General features: G+C 45.1%; 1 protein-coding gene across 1 annotated transcript in view; it reads right to left on the bottom strand.

Moving 5' to 3' along the window:
• The window catches only part of LOC129144306 (uncharacterized), an 85,359-nt gene extending 63,718 nt beyond the window's left edge, over positions 1-21,641 (bottom strand). Inside the window, exons 1-2 of the mRNA XM_063797805.1 lie at positions 20,864-21,641; positions 13,494-13,617 (exon numbers count right to left, since the gene is read on the bottom strand). The gene's annotated coding sequence lies outside the window, so the exon portion shown is untranslated. The remainder of the gene's footprint in view (positions 1-13,493; positions 13,618-20,863) is intronic.
• Between the last annotated feature and the right edge of the window lie 4,784 nt (positions 21,642-26,425).

Below are 26,425 nucleotides of genomic sequence, written 5' to 3'. Positions count from 1 at the left end.
TGTATAAAAGTCAAGCCCCCTGTCTTTCTTCGGGGCTCACGCTAGGCCCGAGTGCGCTCAATAAAATCCTTCTGTTCCACCCGTTGGTCTCTTTGTTCTCCTGATTCCTGCAACAGTAGTAGGGGACTGCGTTCGTGCTTTCCCCTGGTCTTTCATGGTATGAATAATAGCATTTGTTTTTTTCATCTATAGTCGCAGGTCCGGTCTCAGTGATTGTATGGTGTGGTCAGCTGTTTTTGTTTTTGTGAGACCTTATTTTCTTGTTTACTGTCCTGGGACAGATGTCTGTAGTCACTTGTTTCCTCAGGAGGCAAATTTCAGTCTCTGTGGGGGAGGTCTCTCATGTTAGCTGTGGTGGTACTTGGCGGGCAGAGCTCAGGGATCTAGGCTTCCCTGCTTTGTAGATTGCTCAATGGTCCCCAAGGCCTACTGGCTTTTAACACCACTTGAAAACCTTAGTGTTTTTCCATTGTCCCCGGAGTCACCTCTTACAGAGCCTCTTTTTTTTGTTTGTATTTTTCCCTGAGACAGAGTCTCACTGTATCTGGTGGGATCTTGGTTCAAGCGATCCTCCCACCTCAGCCTCTGGAGTAGCACAGGCACGAGCCATCGCAGCTGGCTAATTTCTGTTCTTGTTTTGTTGTTGTTGTTGTTGTTGTTTTGTTTTTTTAAGAGTTGAAGTTTCGCCATGTTGCCCAGGTTGGTCTCCAATTCCTGGACTCAAGTGATCTGCCCTGCCTTGGCCTTCTAAACTGCTGGGATTAAACGTATGATCAATCACACCTGGCTAGCCCCTGCTTTTCCCTATAGCATTCATGGGAGTTTGTGGGATTTCTGTGCTGGGGGGAACATGTACTCAGCTCATAGAACCAAGTAGAAATTGTACTTGGAACTGGTGCCATTGGGTTGTAGACATAACACGCTTGCTCTTTGTATGGAAAGGGCTTTGCCAGTGCCCTGGTGCCCCTGCACAGGGCATCGAGGCCTGCAGGTCAGAATGGCAGTCTCACCTATGTGTTCGTGTAATACGCAGCAATTCTCCCTGGAATATAAGATGGGAGGTCTTGTGAGGTTCCTCCAAGTAAGAAGACAAATTTCCCTGAAGTTTGTATTGACGAATTTAAAAATTAATAATAACAGCCCAACCTCCTGGATGGCAAATGTCCTTTACATTGACAGACCGCAACTGCCCTACTTGCCTCAGCTCCTCCGTGCAGATGCAGCCCCTGATTCCCTCCACACAGGTCATTTCCTCTCTGCTTTATCCAAAAGAGGGAGACAGCGGTTCTGCAGGAACCGCTAGGCCTTCAGGCCTTTGCTAGGAGCAAAGTAGGGGGAAATGGTCGCTGGAGCTGGGACCTGGGCACTGGGCCAGGTTGCCCTGCAGGAGGGGAAGTACTCAGGGCTAGAGGGGGCCAAGCACCAAGACCTCAGCATCCCCAACCTCCAAAAGGACTCAGAGAGAGGCAGAAACCGAGACAGGGTTCTTCTTTCAAGGAAGACCCCAGGGCTCTGAACCAAAATACAGATTTTTCCCCATCTGCAGCTTAATTCCACCTTAGTTGGTGCAACTTCATCCTTCCCCTATGCTCAGGACAAAAAACGGTTCTTCTATAGCCTGGTCATTCTCTGATCCCATACATCCTATTGGTCAGAAAATTATGTTTTTTCTTTGGTTAACTGCAGACTTTGGTCTGCACAATCTTTTTCTTTCTTGGTCTGAAAACCACCCCACAGTCCCATATGTAGCTTTTTTGGATAAACCTAGAAATGGACCCTTCTGGTCTTACAGCTTGAAACTTAGTATTTGTTGGCCGGGTGCGGTGGCTCATGCCTGTAATCCCAGCACTTTGGGAGGCTGAGGCGGGTGGATCACGAGGTCAGGAGATCGAGACCATCCTGGCTAACACGGTGAAACCCCGTCTCTACTAAAAATACAAAAAAGTAGCTGGGTGTGGTGGGTGCCTGTAGTCCCAGCTGCTCGGGAGGCTGAGGCAGGAGAATGGCATGAACCTGGGAGGCGGAGGTTGCAGTGAGCCGAGATCACGCCACTGCACTCCAGCCTGGGCGACAGAGCAAGACTCCGTCTCAAAAAAAAAAAAAAAAAAGAAAGAAACTTAGTATTTGTTTTATCTGAGTTCCTTCCTCAGGAAATGACCTTCAGGCCTGTCAAAAAAGCTATCAAAGTACTGAAATTCATCCGGAAAATGAGATGCTGGGACCCCTCATTCATCATGATTGCTTCCTTGCTTCTCCCTAGTTCCTGTTTTCTTACTCATTGTTAACATTTCTTCCCTGCCATCTAAACCTCTGGTTTTGGTTGGTCAGGGAGATGGATTTGAGACTGAGTTCTCATCTCCCCCACTGCAGCACCCTATTAAAGTGCCTTCCTTGGCGATAATCGTCTCGGTGATTGGCTTTCTGTGCGGCAACCAGCAGGAATCCCAGATCTCTGAATTTTGGCAAAGGAGTCTCGTGATAAAGGTGGGATGGATTCTACTGACCAACATCAAAACGTTCAGACATTTGAAAGCCTTAATCTCAGGGTCGGGGTTTGGGCCGCCCTTGAGCCTTTTCCTTGGGCCTATCCATTAAAATCAGCCTGGCCAGGCCTGTCTTCAAGGTCCAGGGTTAGGGTCAGGTCCTCCCGACGCTTCTTGACGCTTCTCCCGCCGGGTCGGCAGCCACCCTCCCCTTCCCTGTGACCTGCAGAGAAGCTTCAGGGGGCGTTTATTCAATTTGCGAGGAGCCCACAAGGCACAGGCACACGGTGACTCTGGTTCCCACTGCACCCACCGCCCTCCTTGGTCCTCTCGCTCTCTCTGGCAGGCAGTAATGTTCTGGGTGAGCATGGGTGCTGAAGACACCCAGGCAGGGAGGGTAGGGAAGGGCACCAGCCCCTTAGGTCCTGCGCAGTAGGGATCCAAAAAAGGTCTTGAAGAAACAGAAAGGGAGAGTTGGGAGTAGATCAAAGGGAAAGAAAGAAATCCTAGGAGATTTCCTGTCTGAAGGCACCATGAAGAGAAAGTCCGCCTCCTCTGGGCCGGGTCCTCCCGTCGCAGGTGAACCAAGTGCCGGTCTCCACTGGAGACCAAAGCAGATAACTTTGACCTGACTCCTAGTTAGGAAGCCATGCCTTGTCCTCCCCTGTTTAGCGATTGATCCTGTAGCACTTGATTGTCTCTCCCGGGCTTTCTATGGATTCCAGGGATGCAACTGAGAAGTTTGTTTTTAATGCACTTTTGCTTGAAGTAAGAGTATTTTAGGCTGGGCAAGGTGGCTCATGCCTGTAATCCCAACACTTTGGGAGGCCAAGGTGGGCAGATTACTTGAGGTCAGGAATTTGAGACCAGCCTGGCCAACATGGTGAAACTCCGTCTCTACTAAAAATACAAAAATTAGCCGCCTGTGTTGGCGCAGGCCTGTAGTCCCAGCTACTCGCGAGGCTGAGGCAGGAGAATCCTGTGAACTTGGGAAGTGGAAGTTGCAGTGCGCTGATCTCAAAAAAAAAAAAAAAAAGAAAGTATTTTAGAATCTTTCGGCAAAGGAAATGAATTCTGACAGGTTTTGCACTGAAGACATTCAGATGTGAGGAAAACACGAAAACCACTATGCTAGGGGAAAGCAAATGCTGTTGAGAATGTCTCACAAACACAAATTACACGTCAGCAGGTAGGTTTGACCCTCAGGTTCGGCACATTTTACTTTAAGTGTACTGTTGGTGGAACTTAGGATGAATCTAGGACATTCACGATGTATGTATGTATGTGTGTATATGTGTGTATATATATATACACACACATATATATACATATATATGAGCATATATATATACACACACATATATATACATACACATGAGTACATATATATGTGTGTATATATATGTGTGTGTGTGTGTATATATATATGTATATATATGAGAGACAGAGAGACAGGGTCTTGCTGCCTTGCCCACACTGGTCTCCAACTCTGGGCCTCAAGCGATCCTCCTGTCTCGCCTTCCCAAAGTGCTGGGACTACAGGCGTGCACCACCTTGTCCAGCCCATCTTAATGTTTTTAATTTAAATACACATTCCAAAAATTATATAACAAGTACAAGAAGCCCGCTTTATGCCAGTTTTACAAAAACAAAGTGGCAACATCCTAAAGTACTGAAAGAAATAAAGTTTTCCTAGAATTCTATGCCAAAATGAAAAATCTTTCAAGAATGTGATTGAAATAAGGACATTTAAAGACATACAAAAAAAAAAAAAAAAAAGAAAGAAAGAATTCAGCAACCCACACTACAAGAAATGCAAAGGGAGTCCTCCAGGCCTAAGGATAAGGATACCAGACAGAAAACTGGATCTACACAAAGAAATGGAGACTACTGGAAATCGGTATGTACACAGTTAAATATATATGTTCTTCTTATTTAAATCTTTTAAAATAATTTGACCGATTAAACAAAAGCAATAATAATGGATTGTGGGGTTTATAACATGTCTAAAACCAAATTACATGACAACACCAGCATAATGGCCAGAAGGGGAGGTAGAATGTCACTAGATGGCACTGATAAAGATGTATTCTGGAAACCCTAAAGCCATCACTGAAAAAGCAAAAGCAGGGAAAGAAGTCGGGGATGCGGTGGACAAGAAGAAAGAAAGAGTTATAGCTAATAAGCCAACAAAGGGAAGAAGAACATGGAATGATATAAAAACCATGTAATCACTGTGCTGGAGCAACTGCTCTCCAGGCCTCTACCCTATAGAAATACACTAGTGGCCAATGAGAAGTGTACAAGAATGATGACTGCAGCATTGTTTGTAATCATAAAATAATAGAGCCAATGTACTTTCAAAAATATATGAAAAGGGTTTTATTTATTTAACAAACACAAACAATTGTACAAACAAGGGAAGCAAGTCCTTTCGCCAAAAGGAACACAGAGGGTCATGATGATGCTACTCCTCCAGGGATTTCAGGGTTCCCAGACACCCAGTTTTCTGTCTAGTTCTTCTGGAAGATGTTATTCTTGGGGAGTTATAGGTCCTCGCGTTTGGAGCTCTTTCAGGTTCTCTCTGAATTTTCCCCTCAGTTCCTCCCCATTCTGCTTCAACAACAACAACAACAACAACAAAAAACAATTCTCACCTCCAGAAGATCCAGCCTGTGCCTCTGCACGAGCCTTTCAGGAGGTCTGGATGTGTGTTCCACCGCTCCCCGGCTTCTTTCTCTGCTTTTGCATTTCCCTTCCCTCCTGCCCTCCCGCCCCAGGACCCTACCACTGCGCAGCTGAGCCCCCGCGGCTCCACCGCGCAGAAGGTGCACTGGAGGCCCTGCCCGTTGCCCTCCCCGGGGGATGCCTAGAAATCAACGTGAATAAACGCTTTGAAAAAAGAACTTCCCCATGGAAAAATCTCATGATTTCTATTCTTGGGATTCTTCAAGGGACTAAAAGCTAAAGGCGACGATGGCCCCGGGAGGTCGAGGCTGCGGTGAGCCGTGTTTGCACCACTGCACTCCAGCCTGGGCGACCTAGCGAGACCCTGTCTCAAAAACAAACAAACAAAAACAAAAAACAAAAAACTTCCCCATGGTAAAATATTTCATGATTTCCATTTTCGGGGCTCCTCAAAGGACTAAAAGCTGAAGGTGACGATGGATTAATTCAACAAGTCCTAGTCGTGCGCGCTGGTGAGTGCCAGACCCTGCTCTCCGCGAGGGGACCCACGAGCCACCCTCACCACCATCCCTGCCCTGGTGGAGCCCCCGTGCGGGACACAGGATCCGAAGATGGCAGCGGAAGTTCCGCAGCGGCCTCAAAAGTGACTGGGCAGGGTGGGCACAGGCTGCCTCACTGGGTCAAGGCGGCACAAAGAACCATCGCGGGAGCCCACCGGGCGTTCAGCTTCCCTTGGGCCCCCAGGCGGCTCAGGTCCGGGTCGGGGCCGGGCGTTTCCGGGGGCTTCTGATGCAGGTGAGGGGCAAGGTCGTCCTGGTTCCAGAATCTCCCAACCTGCGGGTCTCCAATGAGACCAACACGATTCACCGCTCTCATCGCTCCAGTTTTCCAAGGCCTTTCACAGTTGTACTGCCGGGTGGGCTCTGAGGATGGGAGGGTTGGGGAGTGTTTGGTGAGTGCACCCTTCCTATAGCGCCCAGAAGAAGGTACACTACGTGTCTCTGTGGCACAATCGGTTAGCGCGTTCGGCTGTTAATCTAAAGGTTGGTGGTTAGAGCCCACTGAGGGACGCCTGCTCCAGGTGTTTTGTTTTGTTTTGTTTTTCTTCTTCCCTGAGACAGAGTCTTGCTCTTTCGCCAGGCTGGAGTGCAGTGGAGCGATCTTGGCTCACTGCAACCTCGGCCTCCCGGGTTCAAGCGATTCCCCTGCCTCAGCCTCTGGAGTAGCTGGGAATACAGGCGCGGGCCACCCCGCCCAGCTAATGTTTTGTGTTTTAGTAGAAACAGGTTTCACCTTGTTGGCCAGGAAGGTCTGGATCAGCTGACCTCGTGGTCCGTCCGCCTCGGCCTCCCAAAGTGCTGGGATTACAGGTGTGAGCCACCGCGCCCGGCCGCCTGTTCCAGCTTTTAAAGCGTTCATGCATTATCGATCACTAGATAAACGGGGGAGATTATATCTTCCCAGAGTCCTAAGCCACTAGGGTTGTGTCTCTGTGGCACAATTAGTTGTCGCATCCGAAAGGCCTAGCTAACTTTTGTATTTTTTGTAGAGAAAGGGTTTCATTATGTTGCCCATGGTGGTCCCCAAACTCCTGGGCTCGGGCACCTCCGAGGTCTCCCAAAGTGCTAGGATTACAGGCATGAGCCACTGCACCGGGCCTTATACAATGCTTCTAATTTCAGCACATTTAGCAAACTTATCTTCTGTGGGAAAGGTACCAAATCACATTCCAGTTTATTTCTCAACTCTAATAATGTCCCTTTCTTCATTTACTTGCTGACACAACAAATTTTCTCCCCTCCCCTACATTTTGTTTTGAGACTAGGTGTCACTCTGTCACCCAAGATGGAGTGCAGTGGCGTGATCTCAGCTCACTGCAAACTCACTGCCCCTGCCACCCTGGCACTAGTGATCCTCCGGAAGAGCTGGAACCACAGGTGCACCATCAAATCCAACTTTTTTTTTTTTTTTTAGAGATAGGGTCTTGCCATGTTGCCCAGGTTGCCCCCAGGAGCTCCAACTTCTGGGCTCAAGAGATTTGCCTGCCTTGGCCTCCCAAAGTGCTGGGATTTCAGGTGTGAACCACTGCACCTGGCCTAACAAACTTTCTATACATGTGCCCATGATATTCTTTTCTTTCCTTTTTTTTTTTTTTTGAGACACAATCTTGCTCTGTTGCCCAGGCTGGAGTGCAGTGGAGTGATCTCAGCTTACAAGCCTGCACCACCACGCCCAGCTAATTTTTGTATTTTTAGTAGAGACAAGGTTTCATCTTGTTGGCCAGGCTGGTCTCAAACTCCTGAACAGCCTCCCAACATACTGGTATTACAGTCATGAGCCACCATGCCCGGCCATGTGCCAATGATATTCTAATATGGGGACAAGTGCCTTTCCGGTTTAAGTAAGGGGGAGGTAAAACAGAAGGACATGGTGGACATTACACATGGATATTCAGTTGCATAGGATGGACAGCTAAACTTCTAAGACATGTTATTTTATTTTTTGAGATAGAGTCTTGCTCTGTTACCCAGGTTGCAGTGCAGTGGCATGATCATAGTTCACTGTAAGCCTCAGCCTCCTGGGCTCAAGTGATCCTCCTGCCTCAGTCTCCCAAAGTGCCGGGATTACCAGCCTGAACCACTGCACCTGGCTGAGATATTTTAAAGTCCTCCAACATCTGTAGTTGTTTCTTTTTATTTTATTATACATAATAAAATATATACATATTTTTATTAAAATTATATGATAATAAATATATACAATTATATATTATGTATAATAAAATATAGTATATATTTTATTATATATGTTTATTTAAAAATATATATGTATTCTTTAGAGATGAGGTCTCACTATGTTGCCCAGGCTGGTCTCGAACTCCTGAGCTCAAGTGATACTCCCATCTTGGCCTCCCAGAGTGCTGGGATTATATGTGTGAGCCACCGTGCCTGGCCCTGTTTCTTTTTCAAACTTAATTTATTTTAGAGACATGGTCTTACTCTGTCATCCAGGCTGGAGTGCAGTGGTGTAATCATGGTTCACTGCAGCCTGAACCTTCCTAGGCTCAGGTGATCCTCCCACCTCAGCCTCCTGAGTAGCTGGGACTACTAGCAGACACCACCATGCCTGGCTAAATTTTGTATTTTTTGTACAGACAGAGTTACATCATGTTGCCCAGGCTACTCTTCAACTTGCGAGCTCAAGTGATCCGCCCACTCCGCCTCCCAAAGTGTCGATATTACAGGCATGAGCCACTGTGCCCAGCCTGTAATTGTTTGCTGTGGTGACCAAGTCACACTGGTCCGGAGAAGACAGGTCATAGTGACCTCTTTGATAGCTTTCTGCCAAGTTGCTTATCCAAAGGGAGCAAAATCACAATGGTCCCAGTCATTTTTTTCTCCTCCCCTTTCCTCTTTTCTTTATAAATGTTGATTTTACTTTTATTTGATGAACACAATCTAATGCCAGTTCCCCTTCTATATTGATGGAGAATGAGCATGCAGACAAGTGTCTCTGTATTATTCCTCGACTGATTTCTTTCAGAGGCTATGCCCATAAAAATTAATCCATCTGACACCCATCATTGGAGCCAACAGAATCCTGCACCTAACAGGCCCCTGGTGCAGACCTGGATCCTTAGAGCCACTGGTTCTTGTTCCCTCAGTTCTTGTTCTCATGAGCAGAAACTGAGCTGTTTTGCTTTTATATACTAAGTATGGTCATTGGGCAAGTCCTTCCTTTCTCTATCTCCCTCTCTCTCTTTCTTGCATCATTGTTTTCTGCCATCAGTGGCATCAGTGTGGGTTTCTGGTTTTGATGTTATGAAGTGAAGTTCTGGGGACAATCTCTGTTGGGTGGTGTTTGACAAGGATCCAGTCCCTGTTTGGTGATACATGACAGCTAATCTAGTCTGTGAGTCTTTTTTGATTGTCTATTCATTGTCCTGAGGATAATGGTATTTCTTGATATTTGAGACTGCAGCAATCAGAAGTTGCTCATATCTTGTCTTTCCAATGTTTGGTAACAATTTTTTTGGGCCCGATAGCTGTCGATATCTGCAAGAGCGGCATCTCTATTATAAGGACGATCTTACTACTCAATGCCCCACCCACTCCCGCCACCTAACTTCATTCCATAGGAGCTCTTGGCTTTAACAAATTACTATAGCTAAAAGAAATCTTAGTACAGAAAGAAAACTAAGTCTGTGGCAGGTAAGGAGCAGTTTTCTTTGATTCGTATACTCAGGTTTCTAGTAGCTAAAAACCTCTAACCAGCTGAAACACATGTCCTTTAAGGATTAAGTTTAAATCACACTACAGAAAGGGGAAAAGAGATTTATATGATCACAAATAAGCAATGGAGTCAGCAACATAAGCACTTCTCACAACTATACAAATCAGAATTTTTTTTTGCTTAAGACAGAGTCGCGCTCTGTCACCAAGGCTGGAGTGCAGTGGCACAATCTTGGCTTACAGCAGCCTTGGCCTCCCGGGTTCAAGTGATTCTTGTGCGTCAGCCTCCTGAGTAGCTGGGATTACAGGCGTGTGACACCATGCCTGGCTAATTTTTGTATTTTTAGTAGAGATGGGGTTTGGCCATGTTGGCCAGGCTGGCCTCGAACTCCTGAACTCAAGTGATCTGCCCACCTTGGCCTCCCAAAGTGCTAGGATTACAGGCGTAAGCCACTGCGCCTGGCCACAAATCAAATTTAATAATCTCCAGAACATCAAGGAAGTTCATCTCTTAATGAAAATGGATGAAAAGAAATGATTTACTCACTTTTATATGCTCGGGAAAGAGAATGCCCTGCCAGACTCAAAAGGGTATCACAGAATCACTCAGATTTTCAGCACTGAGGGTTTTCCAAGGATCTAATGATGTTCCTTTTTTCAGTTTGTTTCGCTCACTGATAAGCCTTGTTAATAAATACCATTGCATCTGTTTTCACTTTAAACGATGTTACTTAACACAATTATTTGCTTTCGAATGCCCCCTAGATTGGTGGAAAGAAATTTTCTGATTTATAAATATATTTTCTTATGAAACCAATTGGCATACTCTTCCAGTGGAGTGAATAGATAAATTAAGTCTCTAAAACTTTAAAGAGATTACTGCCCCAATTATCTTAAGGACAGTAATAATTACGTATATAAAATTAAAATATGGAAATTAAGCAGGGTGTGGTGGCTCACACCTGTAATCTTAGCATTTTAGGCAGCTGAGGAGAGAAGAAGGATTGAAGTCAGGAGTTTGATACCAGCCTGGGAAACATGGTGAGACCCCTGTCTCTACAAATTTAAAAATGAGCTGATTTTAAAAAACTAGCCAGCACAGTGGCTCACATTGGTAGTCCCAGCTGCTTGGGAGGCTGAGGCAGGAGGATCGCTTGAGCCCAGGAGATCCAGGCTGCAGTGAACTATAATTGTACCACTGCACTCCAGCCTGGGTGACAGAGTAAGACCTCAACTCAAAATAAAAGAAAATGAAGAATAATTTCTTGACTTTTTTTTTTTCCTGCAATGCCAGGCTGGTTGACTCACACCTGTAATCCCAGAAAATCAGCAGGCTGATGTGGGAGGATTGCTTTAGGCAAGGAGTTGGAGACCAGCCTGGGCAACAGGGCAAGATGCCATCTCTAAAAAGTTAAAAGGCGGGCTGAGCTGGGAGGACTCCCTGAGCCCAGAGTTCCAGGTTGGTCAGCTGTGGTTGCAGCAGTGCACTCTCACCTGGATGACACAGCAAGACACTGTCTATTACATTTTTTAATTCTACTTATGCTTTAAATGTGATGTTTCATTAGGGAAAAATTTTCTTGTTGAATTTGTAACATGAAAAAATAATAGATTTCGCTGTAGATTAAATTAATGGTATTGGCTGGGCATGGTGGCTCACGCCTGTAATTGTAGCACTTTGGGAGGCCGAGGCAGGTGGATCATCTGAGGTCAGGAGTTCGAGACCAGCCTGGCCAACATGGTGAAACCCCATCTCTACTAAAATACAAAAATAAGCCAGGCATGGTGGCTGGCACCTGTAATCCCAGCTACTTGGGAGGCTGAGGCTTGAGAATCGCTTGATCCCTGGAGGTGGAGGTTGCAGTGAGCAGAGATGATGCCACTTCACTTTATGGGTGGCACAGTAAGTGAGAGTGTGTCTCTAAAAAAAAAAAAAAGAAAGAAAAGAAAATAACTTTTTCATGTGAAGAAAATGAGTGCTTTCAACTTAGCATGCCCAGAGCTAGGCATTAAAATGAGACAGCAACCACATCCTACTTCCTGCTTTCTAAAATCTTTTAAGTTAAAAAAATTTTTTTTTTATTGTATTGAAATGGAGTCTCACTCTGTTGCCCAGGCTGGAGTGCAGTGGCAGGATCTTGGCCCACTGCAACCTCCTCCAGTCAGGTTCAAGCAATTCTCCTGCCACAGCCTCCCGAGTTGCTCGGACTGAAGTCGCGAACCACGATGCTCCCCTATATACATATATATATTTTTTGTATTTTTAGTAGAGACAGGGTTTCGTCATGTTGGCCAGGCTGGTCTCAAACTCCTAACCCAAGGTGATCTGCCCAACTTGGCCCACCAAAATGTGAATTATGACCACCACCGGCCACTTCCCCACTTTTGAGCTATGTATTCATCCACTGAAACTGCTTGCTATTGCCACAGTTAGCTATAAAGTAACCTAATCACGTGCACTGGACACCATCTCTCATTCCCTGTAGCTGAACAATGTATAGCTAATCCCTAATCAATGTTATTTCTGTAAACCACTGGGAGTTCCTGACAAGCAACTTTCTACCAGCCAACTCCCTGTCTCCCTTTTTGGTCTTTACAAACCTGCTTGTAACAAAGGCCAAACAGAACCCATATCCAAGATTGCTTGGCTCTGAGCCTTCTGGGCAACTATCCTCACACTGGCTCAAACAAACTCTTTAAATCATATTTTGTGCTTAAGCCCCTTCCTTCTAGGTCGATGTTTTTGGCCCTGGGAGCAGGATTCAGAGCAACTTATCTCTGACCATCTGACCGTCCTCTCAAAGGCCTCCAGGGTGGCTACATAGTAGGTAGAATTTGATTGGTGAGATCAGTTTGCAGTCCGGGAAGAGACAGTCTCTGGTGTGTGTCTTTGAAGAAGTGCTTTCTCTCCAGAGAGAGAGAGAGAGAGAGAGAGAGAGAAAGAGAGAGAGGACAGGTTGGTTTTTGTGCCTCACAGGGTGTGTATCACACAATAGAGTCATACATATTCAGCAGGTTTGGGGAAACGCCATTTCTGAGGGGTATTGAGCTCATGTGCAACGGGTAAACATATATGTAACATGCACCCCATCTTCACATTGGGAAGAGATTTTAGCATTAAAATGAGGTGGAAATTGTCTGTTTATGTCAAAAGGTGAACTACTGGACACGAAGTCGGTTTGTGTGCAGTCCCTGTAACATGGCTGAAACTGGCTTGATATCTGCAGTTGCTTATCGGGAAAGAATGGAAGGCCACTCCTCTGTCCCATCAGAGCTCTAGTGATCTGGGTTGTAAATCCAGTTGAGAAGGGCTGGGAAGATTTTGACAATTTGCTTGCTAGCCCCTATTGTTAAGGAGTTTAGCAACAGTGTGTTTTTTCCTGTAGCCATAGGAATTCAGGACGTTGCCATGTCAGATGAGCCCTGAACCCTGGACCTGTAGCTAACTTTTGTTTCCTTAACCTTACAGTCTGTCTTAGTCTATAAGGGGGCATGTATTTTCATCTCTCAGATCACACCACATTCCTCCTGGACTGGGTGCCTGGCCAGCTCTGAAGCCCTCGAGTTTGGACTCTGAGAGAAACAGCTGGGCAGTAGTAAGTGGGGAATCCTCCTGAAATCTGGACCTTCCCACTCTTTGGCTGAAGGCCTGGACTTTGCTTGAGTGTCCTTTCCAGCTCTCCCTTTCTAGAATGGAGGTTTTCTGTCTTTACCCTGTGGGTAAGAGGTTTGAGTCTCAGGGGGAGATAACTGCCTTTTCGACCTCTGCATCAGGACAGAAAGTTTGGGTCACAGTCAGGCAAAGAGCTCTCCAGAGAGCTTCTGCCTTTCCTGCCTCTGTTCCTCAGCAGGAAGTTCTGGGTCAAGGTATTGGCAGGTAGGCCCTGGTGGTGTCATTTTATGTAGCATGTTGTTTTGAACATTCAGGCTTAGCTTTTCATTTGTGACTAATTCCTGTTAGTTCTTAACTGGAAAGTGCATGGAGGTGCATTCCCCTGCCCTGAAGAAAAGAAGTGATCTGCTTCCGCCAATCCATTCAGGTGCTCCAAGTGATCAGGGATGTTGCAGAGGTGTCGGGGTCATTACTCACCATGTGAAGGTGGCCTTATAGGACACTCCCCATCAGAAGAACATCTTTATGAACCCCCTTTCCTGCTCTTCTGGGAGGGTATATGTCGGACGGGTCCCTCATAGCACATGCACTCTGTGGCCACCTGGTGGTTAGAAACAGTGGGAACCACTGAGACAGCGATACACAACTCCGGTGTTATCTGTCGGAGTGACTTCATAAGCACCACACTGTGACCCAAAACACATCACAGGCCTTGGTCATCTGAAAAGCTCCTGAATTATGGGAAATCAAGCTTCAAAATTTAGCACACTGTGAAGAAACAACCACCTTTAGAAACATCAGCTGGGTTTATGTATAACACTTATGAAGTGTCCTCTTGTAAATATCCAAGAAACTGGACCCACCTAACCAGGAAAACTCATAAGCAGAATGAAGAAAATGGGGATATTTTGAAATGCTTAAAATAATTTATTAGTGTGCACAATTGGAAAAATTTGGTTTAAGAACCAAATTAAATGGGAGACTTACTTCCAATAATACCTAGAAATTTCTAAAAGAACTGCGAAAATTGCCTCCAGTGAGGAAGTAAGCTGAAGGAGGTAAACTGACACGTTTTCTGAATTGAGAAATATTGAGGAGGCTTTGTCTCTTTCGCCTCCAACTGCTCCTTCTCCTCCTGCCCCTGCACCAGCATAGTCTCCCTTACCTGAGCCCTCCGGTCCTGCCTTGCCTCTTCTTCCATCACCATCACCTGAGGAAAGTCCCCAGGGTTCTGGCCCTTCCCCTGAAACTTCTGTTCTGACAGCCCCTTTCAAGGTAAAACCCACAGGAAGAGGGGAGCCTACCATTCTGTATACTGCTTCACCAAAATGTGAATTAAGAATATTATAAAAGACTTCCCTGGGCCGGGCGCAGTGGCTCATGCCTGTAATCCCAGCACATTGGGAGGACTAGACAGGCAGATCACGAGGTCGGGAGTTCGAGACCAGCCTGGACAACATGGTGAAACCCGGTCTATACTAAAAATACAAAAATTAGCCGGTCATGGTGGTACATGACTGCAATCCCAGCAACTTGGGAGGCTGATGCAGGAGAATCGCTTTAACTCGGGAAGTGGAGGTTGCAGTGAGCCAAGATTGCACCATTGCACTCCAGCCTGGGTGACAGAGCAAGACTTTGTATCAAAATACATAAATAAATAAATAAAAAATAAAAAAGACTTCCCTGATCGAAATTTAAATCAATTTCCCCTTCTAATTCTAAAGCAGCCTCCAAGATCCTATAGGGTTTGGGAGAAAATTTGACTTAATTATCCAAACTTTTAGCCCGAATATTCTGATTTTTATCAATTAATTCACATGTGGTGTAAGAAGGCAGGGCCACTAAATGGTTGAAAAGGGCGAATTGGAATAATTCTTTAGAGGATTTTTAAAAACAGACTAAAGCAGACAATGAAAGGGTCTGCATTTTGGCCAAATGCCTCCATGTTGCCATTCCCCAGGTTGTTCCCAAAAATGTAGATTGGAGAATTCAGCAATGCACTTAAAAGGCCAAGCAAATCTGTCATTGGTATTTTAAGTGGTTAAGATTTATTTATTGATTGATTGAGACAGGGTCTCACTCTGTCACCCAGGCTGGAGTGCAGTGGCTCCATCATGGCCCACCACATCCTCAACCTCTCAGCTCTAGCAATCCTCCCACCTCAGCCTCCCGAGTAGCTGGGACCACAGGTGCATGCCACAATGCCCAGCTAATTCTTTGATTTTTTTTTTGTAGAGAGGACATCTTGCTGTGTTTTCCAGGCTGGACCTGAATGAACTCCTGGGCTCAATCAATCCACCTCAGCCTAACATTTACACTGGGAGCAGAGATGCATTTGGAGTAGGTGATGATTTTGGAATGCTTTAGAAGCAACATAGGTATCTGATTTCATCAGGTCAAGCCATCAAAAATGACCAATAAATCTCTGACCTCTTAGAAGCAATTTGAAGACCCAAATTTTGGCCATCATCAAAATTCGTGTTCATTCAAAATTAGATATTCTGGAGAGCAAGGACAATCATTTTGCTGATGCTGCAGCTAAGAATGCAGCTCTGAAGGTGACATCAGACACAGAACTTCTCGAAATGACCTTGCTGACTTATGACCCATTGAAGACTTCATTAGAAGTACAAGTGGGCTGGGCATGGTGGCTCACGCCTGTAATCCCAGCACTTTGGGAGGCCAAGGCTGGCGGATCACCTGAGGTCAGGAGTTTGAGACCAGCCTGGCCAACATGGTGAAATCCTGTCTCTACTAAAAATACAAAAATTAGCTGGTGTGGTGACACATGTCTATAATCCCTGCTACTTGGGAGGCAGAGGCATGAGAATTGCTTGAACCTGGGAGGCGGAGGTTGCAGTGAGGTGAGATTGCACCACTGCACTCCAGCCTGGGTGACAGAGCAAGACTCTGGCAAAAAAAAAAAAAAAAAAAAAAAAAGAAGCATAAGTGGGAGCTCCCAAGCAGGAGAGGGATCTCTGGAAGGATAAAGGGAACAAATTTCTTCCAGAAACAGTCATATGGTATGGGCCCAATGATACACTGATCTATCCCTTAGGCTTCAATTACCCTTTTACAGTACTTCATAAGCTGACTCATTGGAATTCAGACAAAATGTTGGCATGGGGAAAGCAATGGTATTGAAAATCATTGCCTATGATTGCAGAAAATGTTTAGTCTTGCCATACTTTCTGTCCCAAACATAATCCTGGAAAACCCCTTCATGGGTCACAGGGACATTTTGCCTTTAGGACCCTTCGAGACATGGCAGTTAGACTTTATCCAGCTGTCTCCATCTCAGGGTCACAGATACTTTCTGGTGCTAATTTGTATATGCTCACTGGGGTGAGCATTTCCATGCCGATGAGCCACAGCCCAAGTAGTAGGTAGAATGTGATTAGAAAAGGTAATTCCTCATGGGGGGTGCCATCTGAACTCCATAGAAACCGAGGAACACACTTCGTTGGTCAGGTAATTTGATCCATTTGTAACATTTTTGCCTAAGTCCCAACATTTCCATTGTGCCTATCACCCCTAATCCTCTGGGCCGATGGAATGCACTAATGATACAATAAATACTCAATTGGCAAAGCTAACAGAAGTTTTTAACCTTTCTTAACCAAGGATCTCCCACTGGTTGTGGAAAATGTCCGCACTCTCTGTCTTTGAAATAATAACAGGAAGACCCATGCAGTAGTTAGATGAAGGCGCTTATGAATCTGCACTTCTTAAAGGTGACATTCTCCATTACTGCTAAGATCTCACAGAACTTACTAAGAACTCTACATTAACAAAGAATTCCATTCATAATGAACTCCTGGGAGATGAAAATATCAAAAATCTTGGCCTATAACCTGGAGATGTTGTTGTTTACTGGAAACAACATCAAATAAAATATTCTCCCCAAGACTGTTGGAAGGGACCACATCAGCTATTATTATTATTTTATATATTTTTTTGAGATGGGATCTCATTCTATTCCCCAAGCCAGAATGCAGTGGCACAATCATGACTCACTGTAGCCTTGAACTCCTGGGCTCAAGCCACCCTTCTGCCTCAACCTTCCAAATATTTGGGACCACAGGCATAGACCACTGCACCTAACTGACAACAGGTATTACTGACCAATCTGTGCCAGTAAACTTAAGGGCGTTGACACATGGATTCATGTTTCTCTTGTAAAAGGCAACCCTACCAGAGTGGACATCTGTCAGTGGAGATTTTCACTTAGAGGTAACTCACAATCTTCCTGACAGAGATGGCAAGTAGCTGACATCTGGTGTAGTCCGCTTTCACCCAAGATACTGGCCTGTATAATCAGTTACAATTCCAGTGCTGACCGTGCCTGAGAGAGTTAGTCTCTTTTTTGCTGACTGGAATACATACACCATTAGGGCTCCTTTAAGTTGTAGGGGTTGTCTCTTGGTGGTTTTGGTAAAATCACCCTATATGCATATTCTCTTAAGATATGACACACTACTCCTCTTGCGTGTATGTGTATATACATATACATACATACATACATAGCAGAATACCTGTGATCAGATTTCTGTTTTACTGTCCCTAATTAATTTGATTACAGCAGGGAGGGATAATTCTCTGATTAGAATCTCACAAACCATTACCTCTGTGGGAAATTTGACAAGGTTCCAGGTTTGCCACTCAAAACCACAAACCACGTTTGACTGTAATGACCCATTGGTACATCCTGTGCTAAATTTCACCTGTATTCCTCCTGATTGCACTCACGATGCAACTCAGGGTCATATCAAGCAAAACCTGTTTATCTAATCTGTCTGACTCACCCTAAACTTCCTGCCGCACATCTCAGTTTAACCCATCATAATCATATTGTCAAAATAACTGCCTGTAATCCCAGCACTTTGGGAGGCCAAGGCAGAAGGATCACTTGAGCACAGGGGTTTGAGACTAGCCTGGGCAAAATGGTGAAACACTGACTGTATAAAATATATACAAATTAGCTGGGTGTGGTGGTGCCCACCTGTAGTCCCAGCTACTCAGGAGCATGAGGTGAGAGGATGACTTGAGCTAAGGAGTTCAAGCCTGCAGCGAACCCTGATGACGCCACTGCACTCCAGCCTGGGCAACAGAGTGAGACCCTGTCTCAAAAAATAAATAAATAAGCTGCGTGTGGTGGTGTGTGCCTGTAGTCCCAGCTGCTTGGGAGGATGAGCCATTGAGCCTTGGAGGTCAAGAGGTCAAGGCTGTACTGAGCTGTGATCTTGTCACTGAATTCCAGCCTGGGAGACAGAGTCCTTGTCTTAAAAAGTAATTATAATAAAAATAAAAAGTACAAAACCAACCAAACAAAAAATTGTTTCTTCACTCTGAAATAACAGTGGTTAACACCATGATGCCACTGGAAAGTTAAAAGAAAAACACTCCCTCCTGCTATCAGGATCCAACCTGCCCTCTTGCTCTAAATTTCTGACCCATGGTTTAAATGCCCAAAAGCTGATGTACTCAAATTATAGTGCACTTACCTGTTCGGCGTTTATTTTTGTCTCTTGAAAAGATCACCATCCATGGCCCTATAAATGTCTAAGGGCATGGAATGATGAAGTGCAATGTCATTATTGTTATGTATCTCTCATCGTTTTACTTCTGGGAAAACTAATTTCATGGTATTCTGAAGAGTAGAGATGATTCAATAAGTGACAGCAGCTGTAGACTTAACTGAGGCCCCCCTCTATCTCTCTCTTTTTTTTTTTTTTTGCCACTCTATGATGCCCTTTTTTTTTTTAAGACCGAGTCTCACTCTGTCACCCAGGCTGGAGTGCAGTGGTGTGATATTAGCTCAGTGCAGCCTCAAACTCCCAGGCTCAAGCAGTCCTCCTACCTCAGCCTCCTGAATAGCTGGGACTAAGGTGTGTGCCACTACACCTGGATAACTTTGTATTTTTTGTAGAGATGGGGTTTCACCATGTTGCCCAGGCTGGTTTTGAACTCCTGGACTCAGGCAATCCACCTATCTTGGCCTCCTGAAGTGCTGGGACTACAGGTGTGAGCCACCATGCCTGGCTGTAATGCCCTTTCAATTGGACTTTTGGGCATTCTTAAAAATTCCTCAGTGAGGTGGCTTCTTTCCTCCCCTGTCCCCTGCTTGGGACAGGACTATCCGGGAATGAGCCTTTCTGGCAAAGAGGGACACCCTTGACTTAGCTTTTGATCATCGATGCTTTCAAGAAGAAAGATTAAAAAAACTTTTTATCTGAGGAATGTGAGCCCTTTCAAATGATCAGGCCCAGAGAGACGTTAAATCGAGACAGCAATTTCCGCTCCTTCCTTTTGAGCTGCACTGAGCTATGTATTCATCTGTTGAAACTGCTTGCTATTGCCTCAAGTAGCTGTAAATTAACCTAATAATGCCACACCAATCCCTATACCCCCATACCCTATAACTTAACAACATATAGCCAATCACCAAGCAATGTTATTTCTGTAAACCAATGAGAATTCCTGATAGGCACCTATCAGCCCACTGTCTGTCCCTGCTTTTGAACTTTAAAAACCTGCTTGTGGGCAGGGTGCGGTGGCTCACGCCTGTAATCTCAGCACTTTGGGAGGCCGAGGCAGGCGGATCATGAGGTCAGGAGATCGAGACCATCCTGGCTAACACGGTGAAACCCCGTCTCTATTAAAAAAATACAAAAAAAATTAGCTGGGCGTGGTGGCGGGTGCCTGTAATCCCAGCTACTAGGGAGGCTGAGGCAGGAGAATGGCGAGAACCCGGGAGGCGGAGCAGAGTTCGCGCCACTGCACTCCAGCCTGGGCGACAGAGTGAGACTCCGTCTCAAAATAAATAAATAAATAAATAAAAAATAAAAAATAAAAACCTGCTTGTGACAAAGGCCAAAGGGAGCTCAGATCCAAGCTTCCTTGGTGTGAGTCTTCCAGGCAGTTGTCTTCATGTTGACTCAAGTAAACTCTAAATTATATTTTGTGCTTCAGCCTCCTTCTTTTAGGTCAACATGTTCAACAACAGTAGAATAAATACATAAGTTAATGTATATTCCTACAAAGGAATACACGTAGAACCAAATAACCATATGAATAACATGAAAAATTCATAGACATAGGACTGAGTGAAAGAAGTCAGACCTATGCCTCTGCTTCTGCAACCGCCTTTGCAAAAATTACAACTGGGACAATTACCACAGTGAAAGAGATCTGATCTAACTGATTCCATCTTGTTTCTAACGTACAAGCTGTCCTTGTTGATTGCTGGGCACAGGCCGAAATAACTTTGGGAGGAAATTAGTTTATGGTTTAGCTGTGAAACAAAGATGATAATATCCCTTTCCCGAAGCAAACCCCCTTCCTGCCTGGGGACTAGACTGCCTTTGCCGGACTAACAAATTAGCCACGAGATTAGAAATTATGGTTTAGGAGTCATGTAGCCTCTGGCTGCAAGATTCTAAACCTCCCCAAATTGTTCCTGGAGATCACATCGTTATTGGAAAACCTAAGATCAGTGCTTGAGATATTTTGCCGACCCTGCACTCAGTGGATCAGCTGGCACCAGCTAGACTGATAACCTGGCTCAGCTGGTCTTGTGGCCCCCAAGCAGGAACTGACCCAGCACAAGACCACAGCTTCAGCTCCCTGTGATTTCATCTCTGACCTGGCCAAGCAGAACTCTCAATTCACCGGCCCCCAATCACCAAATAAAGAGTGCAACTCTTTATTGCAATTCCCCTGTGTCGAAAAATTGGCTCTGTCTAGGCAGCAGGCAGGGTGTACCTGTTGGGCAGTAACACTCCCCCCAAAACCCACTACAGACTGTGACTCAGCTTATATGAAAGTAAAGGGCAGGAAAAACTTGCCTGATAGATTTGCAGAGACGGGGGTGGAAACCATTAATAAGTCTGTGGAGTATTCTCAGAGTTTGGTGTTGTAGTCTACATATTAAAAGTAATCAGTTAAACACCTGAAATAAAATTTCTCCCAAATATTTTTGCCAAATTTGGATGACTGTGTTTCTGTCTTCGCAGCATATAAAGTGTTAACATGAGGTAAGCGCTAAGGTCTAGAGAAGGCAGTGAAGAGACGACAAACTCCAGCACCATGCCTGAATGTCCAGTGTGCTCTGCTGGGGCAGCACATTTTTGTACATTGCTGTATCTGAAAAAAACCCTACAAGATTCAAGAAACTGGACGACCGTCTTTATAATACTCCTAGTGATAAAACAAGTAAGGATGGCTGGTTTGCAGTCATCTGAGCAGCCTCTCTAGTTTCATAGATACGGTTTCTCTCTGATATTGAACGACTTCCAAATGTCAAGCGAAATGCTACATCACAAGGATAACCGTATGTGAAAAGAACCGTTTTTCTTTGTAATCCTAAACTTTCTAGTCTTGAGCTTTAAAAGCCATTATTTGAAGAAAAGCGCACAGGCTCCAGCTGGCCGCCAAAGGGGTCCTTTGTATCACAGGCTAAGAACCTACTTCTTTGGGAGAGACCAGGGACGGGGATGGGAGGGAGAGGAGGTAGAGTCAGGTGTCACTTCCTCCGCCCGCTCCCGCAGCTGGTTGGTCGGCTGAGTGGCAGAGGGTGGGGCGGAAGAGCAGACGGGGACGGGAAAGGCGCTGTCGGTGACATCACAGATAGGGCGATTCCTATGCAGATGAGGCAGCTCAGGGGCTGCTGCTTCGCCACGAAAGATTTCTCGTGCTGTGGGAGCTAGTCCAGGACCACCGGTTGGACGTGATAGTCCCAGCTGTGTGTCAGGGCTAGGAGGACTTGAGGCGGCATGGGGGCGGGGTGGGGGAATGCGCGGGGCAAGTGACCGTGCGTGTAAGGGGTGAGGCGTATGGAGCTGTGGCAGGGCAGAGGTGCATTCACTTATATTTACGTACCAGAAGAAAATACGGTCATGAAGTTGGTGTTTTTCGGGGAGATTTCTCTATTGTACTCCGTGTGTGCTGACTCTTGTGACTTCCCCACATGTGGGAAAACTGGACTGTAATTTGTGATGGTGGGGAATTGCGTTTGCGCTTTTTTCTGGAGGTTGTAGTGCAAAAAGCAGTTTGTCTACCAAGTGATACTTTAAGCTTTTACAAATGCTGAATAATATCCATGGTGTGTTTTCATGTCACCTCCAATCCCTTATTTGTCAGAAAAAAGTGGAAGAGCACGTGGATGTTTTGAGATGAGAAGAGATGCGTTCACCACCTTCACCTCCGTGTAGGCTTGTTATTAAGGGAAAGGGAACAAAGGAGTCTCACTTATGTAAGATGACCTTACATGAGAAGAAGAAATTCGAGTTGGTGAAAAGAAAGAAATTCAATTTCAGCCGGGCGCGGTGGTTGACGCCTGTAATTCCAGCACTTTGGGAGGCCGAGGCAGGCGGATCACGAGGTCAGGAGATCAAGACCATCGTGGCTAACACGGTGAAACCCCGTCTCTACTAAAAAATACAAAAAAATTAGTTAGGTGTCGTGGCGGGTGCCTGTAGTCCCAGTTACTCGGGAAGCTGAGGCAGGAGAATGGCGTGAACCTTGGAGGTGGAGGTTGCAGTGAGCCGAGATCGCACCACTGCACTCTAGCCTGGGGGACAGAGCGAGACTCCGTCTCAAAAAAAAAAAAAAAAAAAAAGAATTCAATTTCAACAGTCTAATATCCTGGCATGCAAGAGAGAAATTCTAAGACTGTCTCAACTGTAGAAATGTTCAGGGGGAAAAAAAATAGATGATTATTTATTCTGGTTCATTCATTGTCTCGTTGAGTTTGTCAGATGCCAGGTGAGGTGCCTTACATGTGTTCATAACCTCAAGACATAAAAGGGAAGGAATTTTAGAATGATTCAATGATATCACTGTTTTGCCTAATAAGCAAATAATTCAGTAAGAGACACTTATTAACAAATCTAAGAATAAAGCTTCCTTTTTAATCACAAAATTGCCTTTCTTCACATTATCTTTCTTTACATTCTTTGACAAAGTACCCCAACCCATCAATATTGTCTGTCTTATCCAAACTGAAGGATTATAATCCAGATTTAAGAAAATATCTATCAAAATAATGACAACATTGAGCATGTACTCAGTATCTGCTGGGTATAGGGCACAACAAATATCTCTCGAGTTAGTACCAGGCCCTGTGCTGAGGCCTCCACTCCTCTCTAGCTCATGTGCACTGAGCAGCGAGTGCCACTGGCTCCTTGAAAGCTGCTCAGGCACCACCGTTTTTAATTCCCATGAGAGGTGCTGTGTGCACCCCAGTGGACAGATGAGGGAATGGAGAGCAGGTGGATACCCTTGGGTAGAGAGCCACACACGGTTGGATCCAGCTCTAGAAGGACTGACCCCTTCTCTACCCGACTCGAGAAAGCCCACTGTCAATGATCTCGACCTCTACTTTATGTCTCCTATTTCTGGAACGGAAATGACCTCGTGCATATTTCAAATTCTCCAGCTTTTCCTTGCCTTTCCTCCATCTTGTCAGTACTCAAATAGGAAAATGATATATACATATATGTTGATCATGTACACTTAATTTCCTAGATGTAATTAAGTATAAATTTCAGGCAAAATGCTAACTTGAATATATTTTTATGTTAAAACTTTTCCATATTTCATTCACTTATCATTAAGAAAGCAAAACCTTTGCACAAAATATTGTGCTAGCCTTTGCCAGGAGACAGAAATGAGGAGTCATGGGCTGTGTTCTTCAGGAGTGTTGAGTTCTCCCGAGAGTGTGAGAATACACAGGTAAGCCCAATAGAAAGCAAAAGTCAGGGCCGGGCATGGTGGCTTATGCCTGTATTCCCAACACTTTAGGAGGCCGAGGTGGGCAGATAACTTGAGGTCAGGAGTTCGAGACCGGCATGGCCAACATGGTGAAACCCCATCTCTACTAAAAAAAAAAAAAAACCACACACACACACAAATTAGCTGGGTGTGGTGGGATATACCTATAATCCCAGCTACTTGGGAGGCTGAGGGAGGAGAATCACTTGAACCAAGGAGGCAAGGGTTGCAGGAGGCAGTGATTGTGCCACTGCACTCCAGCCTGGGTGACAGAGCAAGACTCTTGTCTCAAACAAGCACACAAACAAAAAGCAAAAGTCAGATGACTAAGGCAGTGATGATTGCCACATCCTGTGCAGGGCAGCCTCTGGGATTTGTCTCAAAACACACTCGATCTAGTTCTTGACGCCCATTGAGATGGATGCTAGGCTATAGGCAGTTACATAAGATCTTTGAGCCTCAGTTTCCTTATCTCTGAAGTGAGAAAAGTAATATTGATATTGTTAAAAAGGCATGAGATTTAGATATAAGTAAAATACTTGTATTTTACTTAGTACCTACTTAATCTTCATGAGTGAGTCAAAGAAAGCAAGTAGAAATAGGCAGGGTTGTGGGGATGGGGAGAGGCAAGCTGTGCTAAAGACAGGGGAAATGGGCAGATAGAATGCAGGGCTAAACACAGATACTTACAACCTGCAGCAGAGGCAACTTACTGAGCTTAACATAGAGAATACAAGTCACTTTAAGATGTACAGCTCTATGTTACTTTTCACCCCACAATAAAATCGGTCCTTACCTAGAAAAAAGTAAAGATAAAAATGAAAGAAAAGAGGAGTGGGGGAAGTAACATACATGTGTACACATTCAGACCTTTGGCATGCTTACATCAGAGAAAGAACACTTTTGCAAGTTTTCTTGGCACAACGAATGGTAATAATTTTTAAGTCTATTGTGTCTGTCATCTATTCATATATTCTGAAACTGCTGACCTCTCATTGACAACAGTATGCCTCTTTTTCTAAGATTAGAAATTTTAAAATGTAATTGCTGATAATAAACAATGGACATTATGCTAAGTGAAGTGAGCCAGTCAAAAAAAGAAACAAACAAACAAACAAATAAATACTACATGATTCAACTCATTTTAGGTTGGTGCGAAGTTATTGTGGTTTTTGCCATTAAAAGTAATATAAAGTACCTGGAATAGTCAAATGTATAGCAAGAGAAAATAGAATGGTGCTTGCCAGGGGCTGGAGGGAAGGAGAAATGGGGTTGTTGTTCAGTGGGTGCAGGGTTTGAATTTTGCAAGATGAAAGGGTTCTGTGGCTGGATGGTGGTCATGGCTTCACAGCACTGTCAACGTGCATGATGCCACTGACCTGCGCACATCTTAAGTGGTTAATGATAAATTTTATGTCATATGTATTTTTTCACATTTGAAAACACTTTTAAAAACCATTCTTGTTAGTATTTAAATAACTGCAAAATAAAAAAGAGACATTTTTAAAGTGTGAAGTCGTGTGCACAGGTTCATCGTCTAGGTGTGTACTCATGAAAACAAATCTCTTGTGTTGCAGATAGCGCTCGTTAAGGTTGATTTCTGCATATCAGTGAGAGTTCAGTGATCTTACATTCAACATAAATATGACAACTTTACAAACATCCCCCCTTTCATCCACTGAGTGAGTTTATCAGGAAAACCCAACAAAATCCTTCCAGGCCTCCCTGGGGGAAGGTACACAGTCCCCTGCTCTGGAGGAGGACATGGAGGCTCACGCTGGTTAAGGGAGTTTTCCAAAGTCACCAGCAGCAAGGAACCTTCTGAAACTGCTGACAAGTCCGTGCTTTTCCCACGTCCACTTACATTATTTAGGCAAGACCCACTTGGGAATCTATTTTTTCAAGGCATGATCGGGACTAGGTTCTGGATGGTAGAGCAGGGCTGTTTTTGAAAGGCGGTCTCTTTCTCTTTGCACCAAGCTTTCCGTAAGTGTGTGGGTGACCCTCCCAACTTCCTCCTCTCTCCCACAACCACCGCCCTCACTGCTTCTCTCAGCTTCTCTCCCCGACACCTGGATGACTCCTCTTGGCTACCTGGGGGCTGGCATTGTGGGAGGCAGCCGACGCCAGTGGGTGCTGCTGGGATCCCTGCCCACACCCAGCAGTTGCCTGGAGATGGAGGTATGCCAGGTATGTGGGCCAACAGCTGCAGAGTTGCCACTGACAGGCCGGAGGAGGATTCTTTGTCAGTGACCGCACCAGACCGAGCCCCTGCCAGCTGTCCCACTCAGTATGCCCTGGCTTCCAGGGCCCCAGCCAAGGAAGGGTGTGGACATGTGATACAGTGGTGGCCACAAGGCAGGGGTCAAGGGGAAGGCAGGCCGATACTAGCAACAGAGGAAATGACACTTCAGAAGCGTCCTCTCTTACAAACAAGAGCAACTGTGTGTGTCCCAGTGAGTATGGGAAGCTCAGTCTCCTAACATCATTCAAGGGTCTCCAAGTGACTGTGCATACAGTTTTAAAAATATCACCGAACTTGTTTTTCTTACCCCAGCCATTTTTTATAACTATATCTAGGGAATGGGTTGGTTGACTCTAAAGAGCAAGGAACTAAAGAAAAGATAAACATGGAC

The sequence above is a fragment of the Pan troglodytes genome, chromosome 1, assembly GCF_028858775.2.
Source record: "Pan troglodytes isolate AG18354 chromosome 1, NHGRI_mPanTro3-v2.0_pri, whole genome shotgun sequence".
Taxonomy (NCBI): Eukaryota; Metazoa; Chordata; class Mammalia; order Primates; family Hominidae; genus Pan; species Pan troglodytes.
Note: the sequence above shows the minus strand (reverse complement) of the source record. Positions and strands in the feature narration are given on the sequence as shown.